This window comes from Malaya genurostris, chromosome 3 (genome assembly GCF_030247185.1).
Source record: "Malaya genurostris strain Urasoe2022 chromosome 3, Malgen_1.1, whole genome shotgun sequence".
NCBI lineage: Eukaryota > Metazoa > Arthropoda > Insecta > Diptera > Culicidae > Malaya > Malaya genurostris.
Genome location: NC_080572.1, coordinates 50,937,646 through 50,957,528, shown reverse-complemented (window position 1 = coordinate 50,957,528; position 19,883 = coordinate 50,937,646). Strand labels below are relative to the sequence as shown.

The following is a 19,883-nucleotide window of genomic DNA, read 5'->3' as shown; positions in this document are numbered from 1 at the left end:
AAAATACAAATAGTATCACTTCGCTTTAGCAGCAAATTTTTAAGCGTTAAGCGATTTTAATAACATTGACATGAACTGTCCTAGAATGAATTACTCTCAGATGAAATTAAGCTATTTATACTGTAGGAATATCTATTTAACACATGAAAAACTTGTTTTACAATTAACTGTTAAATTCTTCTGCATACTTTCACTTACATAAAACGACCACTACGTAACTAACATAAATGACGTTCATTTACCATTGAAAATTTTCAATATGAAACGCTTCTGGTGAAATGAAGTGGTTTTTTGTTCTACCATTTACTGTCTTCGTTCTCCGCCAAGTGACAGCATTTGAATACAACAATTTTGGTTACCTGAATGGTTATGTCAAAATCAACAGATATGTTAGTTAAATCAACAACATTTTAGTTGAAACAACCAGGGCGTGAAACAACAATTGCAATATTGTAATTTTTAGATCTGCGGGTTCTCCGTGTAGAAAAATTGCAACTGCGCCAGCTTTATGTCACCATTATTTTATTACTCACGTAAATCCTTTGTCCTAATTTTACTCGTTTTCTGCCTGAAACGTTGTTAACAATAAACTGACAAAGTTAGGATTCGACCTGTGGCGCGACATGTGTCGACAAATTAAAGGCGCAATAGGCCGATCCGACCGTGCTGTGTGCATGTCCAGTTCAACCATAGCCGAAGCAGAGAAAAAGTCAACGCCGAAGAGCTCGGATTGGTCGGATCGACATAATGCGGATAGCCTGTTAAGCCAGTATCCGAGCGAATTGCGCTGCGGTACGCTCCGCGCGTGCGGGTCGTAATTGGAAATAATTGGAAAATTCCGAAAGTATTGATCTTTCCACTCTGAATCTTTGCCAAGATAGAGCTAAACCCCGGAGGCTTCTTTTTTTCAAAAAAATTAGGCCCAAGTTTGAAATTTTTTAAATAATTTTTAACTTTTTTCATTATAATTATTATTAACTTAAAAAATTGTTTTATAGAATCGCTTATTTGAAAGCTAAGGAAAAGTCGCACATTTCATGTCTTGGACGAATGTTTGTATCTTTATTAGATTTTACAGTTTAGGCTGTTAAAAAAAGGCTCTTTTTTGAAAACGCGAAATTTAAAAAAATCATATCTCGAAAATTCCACTTACTTTATTGAAAGAAAAAAAAAATACGTGTCGAATATTTTCGAGTTCTTCACCGAAACACTGGTCGTAGGGCATCCTTTTCAGAAAATACATTATATCATAAATTACACTCAATTTACATGAATAGTACCTTCTGCAAATTTGTTTGAAATAATCTCGTGCATAGCTTTGTCGAAGTTACTTAGCGCTGATGTTGGCCTTGCGCTAAAATAATATATTTATGACACTTTTAGGGGGATTATTCACGTGAAAAAAGTCTACCAATAGATGGCGCTTATCATTCTGAACAACTTTGCTAAAGATACTGTACCTCGAAAACTACGTTTTTAATGAGTTATGAGTCGATTTACTCCAGAAAATAAGCAAAGTTTGTTCTTCAATTCCGCGATAGAATTTTTTGCCGTAACAACTAAACTGCGACAGTCTTCGTGCCAGTGCCAACCAACCGACCTTGACAGTCGTGCAGTCGTCCGTCCATCCAAATCGAAAAGTTTCCAAGTTCCAATTTCCATTAAATGCGGTAATCCTTTCCTAATCCGGAACCATCATCCCCAATCAATCTCGCTAAAACTCCCGCCGTCTGGTACCGACAGCGCCCATCTGGCAGGACACGTAAGCAAATTGTAAGCCATTGTTATCCGCCATTGTTGTTCGAATGTCGTTGCGATTAGAGTTTGACGTGCTTCCTCCCTTCCGTTTTCCCTTACATAAAAGAACTACAGGAAACACGATAGATAAGGCATTTATGTTTCAACTTGTGTCGCTGCTTGTTGATCTAAATTCCTTCGAGGAACACCGTTCCGATGACGATATAAAAATGCCTTCCTACCTGTTAGTGATTAGATTATGATGGAGTTGATGATGACGATGATGACGATGATAGACGTGATTGCGTTGGCAATACGGATGAGTATCATTATTATCGTCATGAAAGCTACAACTTTCATCCGCTGTCACTTGTTGGTAGCGGCAGCTAGACAGAAAGGATTTGCCGACCAGATTGTTTCCTATGATAAAGTGTATGATAAAGATTCAATCTTCCCAATCGAATCAAGTTGTATGGCAAAATGTGAGCCCGGACTGGAAAGGAAACTTTTTTTGTTGTCCCGTTCAATGAAAAACCGAAAAAAAGTTTCGATCTTCGCCCGTCCGATGTCGTGTCCGGGACAGACATGACCCGCTGAGCTACGCATGGACGGGAAGGAAATCGATGTTACATCATCGAAAAAGGTGAAAAGTTTTCCACTCGCACCAGTTGAAAATTTCAATACAAGGACCCTCATACCATTTTCCCACTTGTCAGCTGCACTGCAGAGTGGTTCGATTTGACGGGAAATGCCGGAGCAGGGGAAAACAATTCCACGAATATCTATTTTTATTGTGAAAGTTTTTATTTTGCAAACTCATTTGATGATTCAAGTTTCTGTATTCGACATCAGCGAAAGCAATCAAAAGTTGAAACATTCGATTACAATGAGACGGGTAGAAGTCGCTTTCGGGAATGATTTCTTTTCCTGTAGACAAAATAGAAACGAGCGACAATCGAGTTGAATCGAAGCCATTCGATCGGAGTGCTTTACGGTTCGTTGGAGATGGGATGCGAATTTCCTACGTACGTTACCGACATACTCATTCAAATCAATTCGTCATTTGGCGGGAAAAAATTTATGACTTTTCGTTCCCCGTATCCGTTGATTGCTATGAATGATTTATCGGTAACTTGTCGCTACAGGAATGGTATTTTGGCTCAGGGGAAGAACATTTCATCCGTTTTCAATTCAGCTCTTCATTAGGAAAAGTGGTTTCATTCATTTGCCCGATTTTCATCATCTCTAACACACAATAATCGCACTGCCTAAACCTCATTAAATCAGTCTAAAAGCCGTTCTGCATAAACCGCAAATTACTGGAAGGCAAAGGAAATCAGTAACACGCTTGACATTGGAATTGTTCCTTCGTCAGCAAAAGCCCCCATTCAAATCGAAACCCTGACTGAAACCATAAGACACGGCTCTGACTCCGAACGGCGAGGAACCATTGCTCGGCAACTTTTGCCACCGTCAGGAGTTTTGAAATCTTTCGACCACGAACAGTTAGTCTCCTGTCACTCAAGGTGACAGGCGTCTAACGAGGAAATTAGAATCGCACGCTTAATGGGCCTCCCCCGCTGGTGTTGTTGTTGTTGTAGTTATTGTTGATTCAATGATGGCGATGGTGATAATGAGATCTAACTCGCTGTTTCTGTCGCCTTTCAGGGAATTTAAGTTGGATTTGAATAATCATTAAAGCAAACCTTTCGTTCTGATGTCGTTGTTTGACATATTGTGCAATCTAAAGACGGGGTTGCCAGTTATCAGAAAGGCTACACTCAAAAAAATCCACACGTTAACCTGTGAATGTGAAAAAACACGTAAATTCAAAAAATGGTTTTGTCATCGGAGTTTACGTGATCTTCTTAACAACCATCGGATCATGATTGAATATGAAATGAATCATATGTCAGAATTATTGCTGTTGTCACATATTTTGAATGTGTCACGTACTTATTTGAATTCATTTAGTCAACTATATGTTCATTTTGTGCTCGCAATATGGCGTATGTTGAAAAACCTCGATCAAACAACATATGCCAAATTATTTTTGACCCTTCTACGGTATTTGTGCCACAGTGATTTTAGCGTAAATAATTGCTCATAAGTTTTGTCGAAAGTTATAAAGTCTAACTAATTTCTATTATACTTTCAGGTCTAATATTAGTACCAAGCAGAAGTAAAACTTATGAGTTTACTAAATGGCTCTACGAAACCAACCTTCAAACAACTTATTTGCATGACCAATTGGTATTACGCAAATTCTGTGCACCAAAAATGCGATACTGGAACACCATTCAATTTTGTTTTTTTTTTCTACGGTGGAGTACAAAATGCAAAACCTCTAGATTGTGTTCCAGAACATCAATCCTCTAAAAGTGGATTAACGAAACCACATCTTGAAGTACTAGTTCCAGCTGAAGGCATTCCTTAAATTTCAACAAAAAATGAAATTTTATGTCATTTAAATGTAAAATTTTCAGAATATCTGCTTTCGGACAAAATTTTATCGCAATGGTAATTCCAATAGACTATGTAATTTATTAGTTTAAGATTCAATATAGAATTTAGTAACAATTATATGAAAATAATGTGACTATAAAGTAGAATTCTGGCAAGTAGTAAGTTCAGATGAAATTAATTTTACAGTACAATTTAAATGAACTACATATAATTTTCACAAAATTATTCTATAGAATCTTCGAAAAAAGTCATGTAGATATTGCGTGATACAAATGTGGACTAAGAGTTCATGAGTTCATTCTGTGCTATCTATACTTCACATAAGTATTACAAGAAAAGTTATATGGATAAAAATCACATACGTTTTCACGTAGCATTGAAGTGAGAAATTTTCTGAGTGTACGGTTTGCACACGCCACGGTGCTTGTTACACGGAAAAGTCAGCGATCGCAAAAAACTACTAGTCGTTTTCTGAATTTGTTGAGTAAACATTTGGTTCAACTAATCGGTTGTTGTTGGAACTAAACTGTCATTTTTTATTTATCGTGCTGGCTGTTTAGCAATGAAACCCAGCAAAGACACGCACCACAAACGTTACAGTTGAGCAATGACATACACTCAAGCGCAAAATGAAACGTTTCAATAAGGTGTCACTCGGGCAATTGAGCAATGACACAATCCCAGCAAAGTTACCTCTATGCATGAAAGCAAAAGTATCTGCTGAAATTTTTTTTTTTTGCAATCTATCTATGAAATCTTCATCCGAATCTGATGTTTCGTCTGACGTTTCAATCATTGCACTGATATCCGTATCATAGTACTCCGTTTAATCTGTTGCACCAATTTGATACTTATCTTACCTAACAGCTATAGGCCTGAGGTGTCCTTTGTCGTATCAAGCACACGTTTCCACAAAACTCGGTCCATGGCTGCTCGTCGCCAGCCACTCAAGGCACGGATGCTTCTGAGCTCACCCTGCACCTTGCTCGCTGCGCTCCTCTTCTTCTTGTACCAGTCAGATTAGATTCAAGAACCATTTTCACTGGGCTGTCGTCCGACATCCTTATGACATGCCCAGCCCATCGTAGACGTCCGATTTTAGCTGTCCGTACAATGGGTAGTTTTCCTAGCAGCTGTTTCAAGATCGTGATTCATACGCCGTATCCACGTTCCGTCTTCCATCTGCACTCCGCCATAGATGGTCCTCAGTACCTTTCTTTCGAAAACACTGAGGGCGCGTTGGTCCTCTGCCAGCATAGTCCAGGTCTCGTGGCCATAGAGAACAACCGGTCTAATGAGCGTTTTGTAGATGGTCAATTTTGTGCGGTGGCGTACTTTTCTCGATCGAAGGGTTTTTCTGAGTCCAAAGTACGCACGATTCCCTGCCAAAATACGTCTCTGTATTTCTCTGCTGGTGTCATTGTCGGCGGTCATCAGTGAGCCCAAATACACAAACTCTTCAACCACCTCGATATCGTCACCGTTTATCAATATTCGTGGTGGGAGGCGTAGTGCTCTCTAGAGCCTCTTCCTCTCATGTATTTTGTTTTCGACGCATTTATGGACAGTCCGATACGCCTAGCTTCAGCTTTCAGTCCGATGTAGGTTTCCGTCATCTTCTCAAGGTTACGTGTCACAATATCAATATCGTCAGCGAAGCCAAAAAGTTGTACGGACTTTCCGAAGATCGTGCCACTCGTGTCGATCCTCGCTCTTCGAATCACACCTTCCAGGGAAATATTGAACAAGATACAAGAAAGTCCATCGCCTTGACGTAGCCCTCTCCGAGATTCGAAGGGACTCGAGAGCGTCCCAGATACTCGGACGTAGCACATCACTCTATCCATCGTTGCTTTGACCAATCGCGTCAGTTTATCCGGGAAACCGTATTCGTGCATTATCTGCCATAGCTGTTCTCGAACGATTGTGTCGTATGCCGCTTTGAAGTCAATGAATAGGTGATGCGTGGGTACGTTGTATTCACGACACTTCTGGAGTACTTGTCTTATCGCGAATATGTGATCCGTAGTAGCGCGGGCTCCAGTAAATCCCGCTTGGTAAGGCCCTACGAATTCCTTCGCTATTGGTGATAGACGACGGCAAAGGATTTGGGAGAGTATCTTGTAGGCGGCGTTGAGCAATGTGATTGCGCGGTAATTGCAACAATCTAGCTTATCGCCCTTTTTGTAGACGGGACATACCACTCCATCCATCCATTCCTGCGGTAGAATCTCCTCCTCCCAAATCTTGGAAATCATCCAGTGCAGCGCTCTAGCCAGTGCCTCTCCTCCATGTTTGAGCAGCTCGCCTGGTAACTGGTCATTGCCCGCAGCTTTATTGTTCCTCGGCTTGCCGATCTCCTCACTTATCTTCGTCAGATCAGATGCTGGGAATCTGTCGTCGGCTGAGCGTGCACCTAGATTGATTCCTGTGTCGTTCTCTGTATCTTGTGCTTCGCCATTCAGATGCTCGTCATAGTACTGCTTCCATCTGTCGATCACCTCACGTTCGTTCGTGAGAAGGTTACCACTGGCATCTCTGCACATTTCGGCCTGTGGCGTGTAGCCCCTACGTGAGCGGTTCACCTTCTCATAGAACTTTCGTGTGTCATTTGCGCGGTACAGCTGTTTCATCGCTTCGCGATCTTGGTCTTTCTGGTGGCGCTTTTTCCCCCGGAAAACCGCGCCTGTCTGTATCGTTCTTCGTTCGCTCTAGTGCGGCGTTGCAGCATCCTCGCCCTTGCTGCATTCTTCTCTTCGACCAACTGCTGACATTCGCCGTCAAACCAGTCATTTCCTCGATTCGATAACCTCGTACCTAGAACGGTTGCAGCAGTGCTACTCACGGCGGATCTTATGTTCCTCCAGCCGTCTTCAAGAGTCGCCGCGCCAAGCTGATCTTCCGTTGGTAGCACTAACTCCAGTTGTTGCGCGTATTCCTCTGCAGTATGAATGCTGCGTAGCTGCTCGAGATTGAGTCCCGGCGTTCCTGTGCGACGAGTATGGTGCACCGTCGATAGTTTTGAACGCATACGAACCGCGACAAGGTAGTGGTCAGAATCAATATTGGCACTGCGGTAAGTGCGGACATTGATGACGTCGGAGAAGAATCGCCCGTCGGTGAGAACGTGGTCGATTTGATTTTCCGTATGTTGATCAGGTGATCTCCAGGTGGCTTTGTGGATATCTGCGGGGGAAGAAGGTGCTTCGAACTACCATTCCTCGGGAGGCTGCAAAGTTTACGCATCGTTGACCGTTGTCGCTTGTTACCGCGTGCAGGCTCTCCAGCCCGATCACGGGCCTGTACATTGCCTCCCGGCCTCCCTGAACATTCATGTCGCCGATGACGAGTTTTACATCCCGCCGATGACAGCTGGCGTAGGTTTGTTCCAGCTACGCGTAGAATGCTTCCTTCTCGTCATCGGGTCTCGTCTCATGTGGGCAGTGCACGTTGATGATGCTGTAATTGAAAAAACGGCCCTTGATCTTCAATACGCACATCCTATCACTGATAGGCTGTTACCCAATCACGCGCTGACGCATCTTGCCCAACACTATAAACCCCGTTCCTAGAACGCTGTTTGTGCCACAGCTCTGGTAGAAGGTAGCCGATCGATGCCCACTTTTCCACACCTTCTGACACGTCCAACAGAGTTCCTGCAATGCTACGACATCGAAGCCGCGGATTTGAAGCTCATCATGCAGCATTCGGTCGTATCCTGGGAAGCCAAGCGATTTGCAGTTCCATGTGCCAAGCTTCCAATCGTAGTTCTTATTTCGTCGCGTAGGTCTTTGCCGATTATTCCGAGTCGTATTTGTATCCTGATTATTCGTAACAAGTGTTTTCCGGGCGGCTTGTTAGGCCTGCACCAACCTCCTGTCTCGCCGGAGGGCCATCGAGTCAGCACTGTTTAGAGTCCCACACTGACACAAGGACGGTAATCAGCCGCTCCTAACATGGAGAACAGACGCTGTTTCGAGCTGCCCCAATATGGGGAACAGACGCTCGGGTAAGCTCGTTCTCTGTAAAGAAAAGGCAACCCCCCCCCTTCATTGTCAGCATACGACCAAGGTCCCACCGGGCTTGGTTACCCGATCTTTCCTATAGTTACTCGCACCCCAGCTGGCACCGCGGGGAGGTAGGGATAGGAGTTACTGGACAAGAGGCTAAGAACCACATTGGGGCCTGCATTGCGCATTGTCCAGTCGTTTACCAACCATTGCACCAATTTGATGTGGATGAGTTTTCATGCTTTATAAATTTTCACCATCTCTGAGAAAACTTAGTGCGCATATTCTCATTTTTTTGCACATATTATTAATTCTTTTCCAAAATCCAACTAAGAATCCATTTTCAGAATTTAGTTCTAACTTGCAGGATCTGAATTCTGAAAATTTTGAAACTGAATTTAGGAATTAAATTCAATTAATTCCAGAATAAAGATCGAAAATTCATACCCTGACTTATTTCATACTTTTGTTCACGAACACTGAGGATGAAGTCGTTCATCGAAATTGGGTTAAGTGTTAAGGTAGTATTCTAATCAGTCTTACGTTTCAAAACTCTCAGTTCTCCGAATACGTGTTCTGTTAAATTGAATAATACTTTGGTATATTGCATATAAGAAAAAGGTTGAAAACATTTAGCAAAAACTACTCATTTGGAGGTTTTTGTACCTCATGGATACCTCATGGTTGCGCATGACTAATTTTATTTGTTTTTTTTGGTGCGCCTGGCAGTGACAAAATAGTAAATATTTTTTTCAATATTGTTGCTTCTAGTAGAATGGTTGTTATGAGCAAATTTATTTCTTTTGATCTGTAGAATTATGCTCTAGTGTCTAAATGACCATTTTCCACTGAAAATTTGAAATTTTGCAAATGTTGATGAATTCAACCGGTCTCTCCATCCGTACAAACAAATAATTTGCCATTCTAAAAACGTGTGCCAAGTCTTATTGAAAAAAGTCAATTCCGATGTTATCCCTTTTTCTGCTGTTAATTTCTGGAATTGTCCTTGTATTCAAAACTTCGACAATATTTATATCAAAAAGTTTTCTTTAATCAACCGAAACTTATGATCAGCAGAACTAAGCACAAATCCAACCCTCGATCATCACAATTTGTACCCATTTAGTAATCGATATTTCATCTTTCTATCCCTTGCAGAGTGACGTCATTTTACGGGTGAGTAAAAGAAGCTATTCCGTTCGAAGCACCGTTATTTTCCAGGATTTCATTGAAGTAAACTAGTAATTTGTTGTCGTACTATTCGAATATGTTCTAACCTAATCGATACTGACCACGGACCTGTCAAGTCAGTGCTGAGTGGTGCTAAAATATTCAAAAGTTATTGTTAGTATCGGTGGTCAATGAATTGGTATTTGGGATGCTCACTTTTGCTTCATATGAATCTCGTTCCGCAGTAAAATTTTCAAATGTTCCCCACTCTCCGCAATTGCTATTTTTTGAATTTTTACTTTTTGTTATTGAGCTGATGAATTCTGCAACCTAGCCCAAATGGAATTAAGAACATCTCCACTGTAATCGACATCACTTTTCACACGCTGGCTCACGGGGAAAACCGTCGCACCATCCCAATTTCCGGGAACGTAATCGAATGGCTTGCTGCGGCGATGAATCGTGTTTTGCTTAAACGGCGCTTTATGGTTGATGAACCGGGGCTGCTGCTGATTGGAACATGGGCATCAGTTGCGCTCCCACAACATGCACTGAAAACCTTTCGTACATTCTACAACAAATGGGTTGTATTTGATTGACATGTTATACCGAAGAAAAACAGTTTTTGAACGGGGCAGGTTCCTGACGGTGTAGCTGGGCGCCTGATTTCAACCGCAATGGCTAGCGGCAAGTGACAGGTGGTTGCTTTGTTGGTTGGTCGTTTCTGATGGCGCTGGGCGATTGTGTCATCCCAGTAAACCACACACATCACTATCAGCCACGGCCTGAGCTGCGATCATCTGTTTTTATTCCGGGCAGAAGGAGTCTCGCGTCCCAATGGTGCCCAAAATGTAATGATGAAAAATGCGGTTTATGCGCTACCGGAAAGGAGGAAAGCAGTGGAGGGGGGCTCTGGAAAAGGTAGACAAGCTGTATTAGGGCACTCTTTACAAATGTTACCTTGGCATATGTCCCTACCAATTGATGGTGGAGGATCACTGTCAAAACGGGACCATCAGTCACTGTCCGCTACAGTTTTGTTGGAGGATTGGGACGTGGTACGACGATAGTGCGAAGGTTTTTTTCGGAAACTATTGAGAGCGATTTTTCCATAATCAACAATAAGCATTTTATAAGTTTCAGTGACATTGCCATATTATAAGACAGGGGCATTCGCTATTTGCATGCGTCACTTACTGAGCCTATAAATACACACTTAAAAAAACCCTGTGATTTTACATCTTATTAGGTTTTTATGAACACCACCTGTACAGGTATTTATGAACCAAGTCACCTTTTTTTTGTGTGTAGTATCTCAATGGTAAACGGTTAACTGATCTGAGCTATCTCATTGCAGAGCTGGTGCCACGATCATACTGATGCTAACAATCCTTCCATGTCGGTGCTTGAACATATGGCAACTGGCGCATTCCCTTAACTATTAATCCTATTATTTTGAAAATTTGTTTTCACACGTTAGCACTATATTTGAATATTGAAAGTTCAAATTGAAAACAAATATTTTAATAAGCCGTTTCGCAGAAAGGGTCATTTCACCGAATAATACAGTTGTCCCAATATTGTAATTGGAAATGATATAAATAAAGACAAATATTGCATGATGTTTATGATCATTGTTTGACCTACAATCGTACTTTTTAAATGACTTGTATTTAATATTATCGATATATTCTTTTCCACGCGTTTAATCCAGATAAGCTTCTCTCTTGAATAAATTTTTCAAATTGATTCATCTAGAACGGAATTTTCAAGCAAACTATTGACTTCATTGGCTAGTAACATAAATCAAATAAACGTAGATTTTCCATTGTACGGAGACACTAGCAGCGCTTCCAGTGAGAAACGGTTGTACTTTTTTCCATTAGCTGCTGTGGTTGTGTTAACACTCCAAATATCAAGCCTGAAAAAAAATTAAAACGATAACTTCGAGCTTCCACAGCTCAGCTGTTTTTCAACGAATCTCAATAAATTTTACACCCTCGAATTTTGTGAAGTTCGTAAATTGATTCAAAAACTTTGTGGGAGACGATTGGTAAAGGAAAACCAATGAAAATTTGATTTTTCCCGTTTCACGCGCCCAATATGCCCTATCTGCTTTCCAATTTTCTTTCCTTTGGCATAAACGTCGCATAGAAAATATTTAACACTTCAACTTTACCGAGTCATAACTTTGTTGTTAGTCAACCGATTTTCGAAATTTGTACACCATTGAAAAGGTAATACTTCCAGAAATAAAATGCACTGAAAAACACGAAAAATAGGGTTGTCTACCCATAGTTATAATGAAAACTGTAGATAGATGACCTCAGAAAAGGTGAGACTTTTTTACAATGATCGTAAATATCTCGAAATTCAAAGCGATGGCCTATATATTTTTACACATCATTCGATTGCTAGTGGCACCAGCTAAAATTTTCGCCCAACTACCAACCAAAGCCTTAAAAAATCGATGAATTTATGAATATATATGAATTTTTCATTTTGTTTTTCACATGTTTGTATATAACGCAAAAATTGTAGCAATGACATGTACATTTTTCTGCTCCAAAATATTGGAATCATTACCAGACACAATTTATTTAAGAACAAAATTATAAATCCGTTCAAAGAATCTCAAGAAATTTGGTACAAATACGGTTCCTATTATTGGGAAAATTTTGCCAAACAAAATCAAGTCAAAACTTTTTAATTTTATGACATGAATTTTTTTGTTATTTATTTAATTGGAAATTGATTATGAAGAAAATTTGCAGAAAAATTTAACTTTCATTGACAATCTCAAGAATTTTGGTAAAAATTCCTAAACTCTAAAAGTATATTTTTGTATTGGACAAAAGATCTAAACAATTTTTATGTACAATCCAAACACAATTTATAACTACTAAAATTGTGATTTTGTTTCAGGTTTTCCGTATAATCTTCGAAAAAACCAGCAGGAGATAAGAAATTTTAAATTTTTTATATATATTACGACTATATTGCAATCCGTGTTGATTTCATCTGTTTCATAGAGACGTAGAATTTGAATTTTACTAATAAAATAAGTTTTGTGACAACACAGAAACATTGAATAATTTCAATGGCTTTGTACAATAAAAAATGGAACGTAAATTTTTATGATTTTTATATACTAACCAATGGCAAAAGAAAACAAATACAATTTGAAAATGATTTATTGCTTGATTTTTGTTTTACAAGCAACTAATAGCAAAAACATAGATCTTAAATTTTCCGCTATCTTAAACGACATCGATTATAGTCGATAGAATTTAAAAATTCAAATTTCACAAACTTAGAATTATTACGGAATGTATAGAATTTGAAAAGTATTTGAATTTTCTATTAGTAAATTCCACTCGAAAATCTATCATATACTTGTTTACCAATTCAGAAAAAAGTAGAACTACGAATTTAGCACAAAAAAATCTCACGAAATTAAGTAAAACCTGTTTTTATTCACCGAATGGTATAATGATGCCTTTCTCATATCTCTCTTATTCTCATATAAAAAAGGTATTCTTCGAACAATTTTGTTTGATTTTTGAAAAACATGAAAGCTAGTGCATGAACTAGTGTAACCTACAGAATGAAACAGTTCTCAGATCGGTTGGGCCATCTTTCTCAGTGAAGTGAGTTCCACAATTCCAGGTACTTCTGAAAATGGAATCGCTCCGAATATTGGCTTTGCAGCAGCCTTTGCAATTAGCACCAACCGATCAATCTACCTGTAGCTTACAGTTGTCTTCGTCTCGAAAAACAACCGCTCCATTTGAATGCTTTTTACTGAATGAAACCCTGCACTTATGTTACTTATGTATATGAAATTCATACTATATAGGGTAATACTTTTTAACCAAAAACATAAAATATGTCTTGTGATTGGATTTTTATCATTAAATTAAACAGTAGGGTGCCAATATTTTGGAATCATCTTTAATTTCGTAAAGCGGTAGGTGGGTGAGTGGTGCCGGCCGTTATTGGTAGTTATTCAGAAATTAACCTTGTTTGTGTTAGGGCACATAACCAATTTCATTATGTTCACGTTTCGTTTTAGGATCAGGTTTTAAACACTTACAGCTCAGTATATTTTGTATCAATTATTAATATTATTTCATTATTTGATTGGAAATATTTCTGAGATTCGATTTGAATGTATCAAGCCACGTATTTTCAATTATAAATGATTGAAATTTTGATTAGTAGCGAGCAGAGTCCTATTTTTATCTGCTAAAAATCTCCGGCATATCGGATTTCCCTGCCATAGACGACGGTTTTGAAGGAGTAAGCGATATATCAAATGGAAAGCATCGCTCTGATTGGTCAATCGATGCAAAAGCGAAGCTGTTGGAAGCACGAGAATTTATAAATATAAGCGAAATTATAGCTAACGTTTCAGTCCTACGTGTAGCATGCCAGAGGTAGGTTATTGCTAGACAGCAAGACAGAAAGTGCCATAAAACGATTTGAAGCTTTAATTGGTATGCTCTGATCTTGTGCCATGCAAGCTCGGATGAAATTCCATGTTATGTCGGTTCGCCTGCGAAATTGACATCTACCCCAGGGTAAATTTTGAGTGCTTAAGATTAATTTCTAATTTATATAAGATGAACTCGATTGATAAAGAGAAAAAGTTTATCGCTTCAACCGAAATTGCAGAATGGTAGAGAAACTTAACACTATAAAAATAAATGCTTGCATACAAAACTTGAACACAAGCTTGGCGAAGAGAAGCTTGAATATTAAAATCGTATCGCAAGTATGTATAAATATATAATTGCATACATTTGGGATATTGGTGTAATTTCGTCGGCTATAAAACAAACAATGCTCGGTGTTGGTTCCTATTCAAGATAAATCTAGGTAGAGTCTCGTGCAATTGCGGATTCAAAAGTGTGATTGTTTGATTGTAGATCATTAGAAATGTTGGTTGCCTTGTTCCACATCAATGGCTCGAACAACCACATGTAGCTGATCCTTGTAGTTTTTCCTAAGAAAATGGTCAAAAAAGCACTTTATATTTTGTTGTCTTATTCACACAATTTAAAAAGGCCACGCTACACACTTTGTAACTTTATATTACTTGATTTAAGCTTTCCATAAAAGTATATGTATGTGCTTTTTGGTCTGCGACTCTGCTTCCTATTAGTAGTTAAAGTTAGCGTATATAAAAGTTTAAATGTTAAATAAATTTTTAGGGAAAAGGTCAAACCGTGCACAGTCTTCAATTTTACGTTTTTAGTAATTGTCTCGAACATAGCAGACACTGAAAATTATTGCGTGAAAAGTTATGTACAAAAAATTGATATTAAGTGGTTTCAAATGAAAATGCTTCATATATCCGAAACTTTATGCGTTAGACCTATAACTTTTTCGGCCAAGTTTTTTCTCCTTAGAAGTTCTAAAACTTTGTAGAAGACATTGTTTTTCTATCTCTTAAGGGAAAAAAGTTAACTGAGTACAAATAAAAAAAATCGCCACATCTCGCTCTCGCTCGTTCGCACCTAACTAACGCAACGAAACCAAGCTTGGAGTAAACTGGGAAAACGAGGTGGATATAGGGTTGTATGCGAAAATGCGTCGCTTCCGGCGACGGTGGGTTATATTTTATAAAACGATGAGGTAATATGATATAAAATACGACGGTGGGTAATATTATATAGAATAAATATTTTTGATGAATTTGGGCGAAATGACCCTTTCGGTAAAAAGACTTTTAGGAAAATGACCGATTCGGCTAAACGACTTTCGGCGAAATGACCCGCTTGCATTTTAAATCGACAATGTTTAAAATTGATCATGTTTGGAAGGATTATGGCGAACATTTTCGGCTCGGAATATGTTTTCCTCTATGTGACGTAACCGACAAATCGCAGTGTTTTTCCTTTCTCGGAGATTCCTGAATCTATTTGGATTATTTTGGACGCAACGACGCAAAAGTTTATTGATTGGTTATGCTCTTATGTGGTACAGTTTTACGAGTAAAACTGGGCTCGTGCTTTTCACATCAGTTTACGAATATGTCAGGAGTACCTCAAGGCAGCAGTATGGGCCCGATTCTATTTTCTTTGTTTTTCAGTGATGCTATTTTGCTGCTCAGTGACGGCTGCAGACTAATTTATGCCGATGATTTGAAATTGTACCTAGTAGCTCGATTTATTGCCGACTGTGTCTGACTGATCGGTTTCAATGAGAATATTTAAATGGCGAAAGAAAGGCACTTGGTGGATTAGCAAGCGGTTTTATTTCGTTCTTTCTGATCCGGTAGATGAAGAACATGTCGAAATATAGTAAACTTTCATTACCGGGAATTACTTGAAACAAAAGATACATTCAAGCTAATTGTGTGTAGTAAAACGAACTGACTATTTCCGTGCGAATGAATCAGTAATTTGTTGCTTATAATGTTCTTTCAATATTTCATAAAGTGCAAAACCCACCTCGCTAATTGTTCAAAGTTCTATCATAATCCATCGCCAATGAAACCGGCGCTTGTAAATGAAATTCAGTCTATTTTCAAAAGAAAATAACAAAAAAAAACTCTGATCATACTTTTTCCATTTTCATGCCTCCTGCGTCTTCGCTGTTATTTCCGCCGGTTTCCCGAGTAGAACTTCATTTTCGGCAAACTATACTTTTCCTTCGAATTCCCTCATCCAATGCCACCCGGTTTTCGCAATTGCATGATTGCATCTGTGGCAAAGCCTGCCCCCGGAGTTGGAAGTTGGTTCGCGCAGTGAAAACTTTTTAATTTCTTTTTAATTATATCAATAACGAATACCCCGGTCAACGTCTGTCGTCCCCACCCTCTCTCCCTTCTCTTTTCCTATTCCATTCGAAGCAAGAAGAGACATATCGCAGTTACATTTGTCAGTGTCCTGTGGAGCCTATCTATCTTTTACCTTCCAGGAGCCACATTAGAAGCACGGGATTTTTACAACGTTTAATTTCCGACATCCGACGTTGCCGAGAAAGTTTGCTTTGTACGGTAGGGTGAGGTGCGAGGCGGACAACGAAAAGAGTAACTGTGCGATGCTTTCTCATTTACTTCTCTCCCCCCGTATGGACAGCTGAAGGACTGGCAGTTTTGTTGGCACTTCAGCCGAGCGGGAAGGAGGTGAGAAGAGGATGATAGAGTTTCTTTGGTTAGATAAGAAAAGTTAATCTGTCCGGTGCAATTGGAGTCTTTTCCCCTGCGGGGGCGGCAAAGGGAATGTAACAGTAATTATTGGTAGAGATTTAATTGGTTCAGCAACGCTCCTTTGCAGGATGCTTGTACAGTTGATTGAACTTGAAACAGTATCCGAGCTGGTATTCAGGATGAAGAAGCACAACGAACTGTTCTCTAGCCAAATAAGGTTATTGTACCAATAGTCATCTCATTAGTAGAGTCCCCATATTATTTCAATAAATGAATGGGAGAAAATCGGATACAATAACTTTGTTTCTGCTCTAAGAAACAATACTGTGGAAAAAAATAGTTCGACAGTTGTGCAATACTACTATCATAGCGACACGAAAACTCGAAGCGAATGTACCTATTTACAACTTACCCTTAAAGTCAATCTATCGAACAGAGACATCAGTTCTCACTCTATCTAATGGTTTTCGTAAATTAGATGACTAATGAAACTGAGATGAATTAGGGTGCCGTTACCTGACACACAGTTCAATTTTAGTTAGTTTGAAGCCGGTAGTAGAGATGGGATTCCTCATAGTATCATCTTTCAAATTAATTCACAAGCTTTTTGTTTTCTTGTTAAAATAAAAAATATCCTCTCGAAAGCGGATAGTTTACGAATGAAAAATTTGGCTTCAACTGAGTTCATCCATTTCGCATTCAACAGCCGGCCAGTTTCCATATCAAAATCGTGGAATATTATCCGTGACATGCTGGCTTCTCAAATCGGCTGAAGGCTTAAAACTATAGGGAAGCTAGGAAAGCCGCTTTGTCTTCAACTGAAATACCACCAACTCACTGCCGATTCAGGCAACTCAACTGTCTGCTGTTTTCTGATTTAACCGAAGTCAGCCCATCTTCATTTCGACTGAAAAAAAAGAACAACCTGAATAGGAATGACGATCTCAATTAGCATCAGCGTGGCGAGTGGCAACGAACTTAAATGCACCTAGGGATGTCACCGAGAGCCCATTTCGTGTCTGACGACAATTTATTTGAGGAATATTGCACGTTAAACTCGTTCAAACACTGAGGATCTGATTTCTTATGATCCAATTGCGTTAGTGTGTACTATATGAAATCACTATAAATCGACGATAGACAATAAACATGTACAGAGGCGTATTTTGATCTTATATTTAGTATACTTGAAGACCGTCCCAGAAAGTATGGACGCAACCAAAAACCGCTGCCATTTCGCAATGGTTCAGAATCTGTCAATTTTTATGGCTTGTTTACACTCTTCTTGTGCAGTTGTTTTTTCGTTTTCATTAGTTCGTTACGAAATGCGTGGACTTTCAGCAGAACAATGTCGAAAAATTGTGTACAAATGGTTCACAGAACGCGGAGTGTCACTGAGAAAGATAGCAAAAATGGAAGGAGTAAGTGAAAAAGCCGTGCGAAATGCAATCAGAAAGTTCGGCGAGGATAACACCTTTGAGGATAAACCGAAAACGGGTCGAAAAAAGGTTCTGGTTCGTGCTAAAGAACGTTTGAATCTGCGAACCTATAAGAAGAAGAAACAACCAAAACGTAGTCCGAAACAAGAAGCATCGATCAGGCCGAGGGTTCGAAAGCTGTACAATACGATTCTTGCTGGAAATTTGAACTGCATAATCATGAACGACGAAACCTACGAGAAACTCGATTACAAATCCTTGCCGGGACCACAATATTATACGGTGCGGGAAGGGCAAGTGGTAAACCAGTCCGAGACATCGATTGAAGTCGAAAAATTTGGTAAGAAAGCTATGGTCTGGCAAGCAATTTGTAGCTGCGGTAAGATTTCGAAACCTTTCATCACCACTCCTTCAATGAACAGCGAAATATACATCAAGGAATGTTTACAAAAACGACTTCTACCCATGATTCGAAGCCACAAGGATCCTGTTGTCTTCTGGCCAGATCTTGCTTCTTGCCACTACTCGAAATCAACGGTAGAATGGTATACTACCAAAAATGTCACTTTCGTCCCAAAAGACATGAATCCACCAAATTGCCCACAACTTCGACCAATTGAGGAATTTTGGGCATTAACGAAGGCACGTCTTAGGAAACATGTCTCGGCAGCCGAAACCATTCAACAGTTCGAAAAAGATTGGAAAAAAGTGTCAAAACTTGTCGCTAAGAAGTCTGTACGGAATTTAATGAGGAACGTTCGCAAGTAGGGGCGCCAGCTAGTCTACAAAGGCTAAGTAGCAAATGTTGAGAATAATATTCTGTTGTTGTAGTCTGATATTAGCAGTATATCGAATAAAATTTGAATATCTAACACTTGTGAATTATTTACAGCTAAATCAAAATGCTTCCATACTTCCTGGGACAGTCTTTAGTACATCTAACACACTAACAACCGTACTCGTGCACATATGAAAGACATAAATGGTGGGTAAGTTACGATGTCGGCCGACAGCCCAGAGAAAATGATTCTTGAATCTAATCCGACTGGGACAACAAGAAGAGGAGCGCAGCGAGCAAGGTGGATCGATCAAGTGGAGAGTGATCTCCGAAGCATCCGTGCTTTTAGTGAGTTATGTGGAGACGTATTCTTGATACAGCAAAGGACACCCCAGGCCTATAACTGTTAGTCCACCCGCCCTAAGATAGAGAGCAAACATAACTTCCTCATAGGCATCCTTCGTTGATATTCCTAACGAATTTCCCTTTTTCGATAAGTTTAATGACAAACTACCAGTCTTCTAAAACTACTTTTTTTCTAAGACAATTATCATGTGTTAAAAAGATGTTACGATCGAAAATTGGTCAGATACATTTTGACACAGGTAGTATAATGTCTGCTCTTCAGTTATGAAAATTACCTCGAGGCAAGAGGATCTCTAATGTTTATCTCGAGCATCGCGAAAATCCAGGCAACTCGCATGCTAAGTGGGCGAACTTATTTATTGTGGCCAAATCTACTGGAACCATCGTAATGAAAGTGTTCATAGAATGTTTGACAACAGCCAAGATTATTGGATCAGGAGAAAATCTAGCACTGGCTGCCGCAAAATGTCAGAAAACTTTCTGGCCTGCTGTTTCAAACAGAACCACTCCCTCTCCGTCGGAGATGTCGGCCGAAAGACTTTGCATAACAGAACATTGCTTCCGGAAGAACAGGCTAAGTTTTTGTTCGGTTGTGGCATTCGAAGTTTTTGCCAAATATGAGCCCAGTCTTTGCAGTTACAGGAACTGAGGTCAACTAGGAGATTGGTAGTACGTATTATTATCTTTCTTCGAACTTGACCTGGCTAGATGCTCTATGAAATCCGACTGGAAAAAACTTAACCAAGAATAAATCCACT

At 39.5% G+C, this 19,883-nt stretch overlaps 1 protein-coding gene across 7 annotated transcripts in view; it reads left to right on the top strand.

Annotated features, from left to right (window-relative positions):
* The window catches only part of LOC131436275 (mucin-2), a 486,638-nt gene that overhangs the window by 332,696 nt on the left and 134,059 nt on the right, over nucleotides 1-19,883 (top strand). For 6 of the 7 annotated variants that reach the window (XM_058604909.1, XM_058604908.1, XM_058604914.1 and 3 more), the window contains one exon: nucleotides 9,372-9,389. The exons of the other annotated variant lie outside the window; for it this stretch is intronic. The gene's annotated coding sequence lies outside the window, so the exon portion shown is untranslated. The remainder of the gene's footprint in view (nucleotides 1-9,371; nucleotides 9,390-19,883) is intronic. 7 annotated transcript variants of the gene reach the window in all.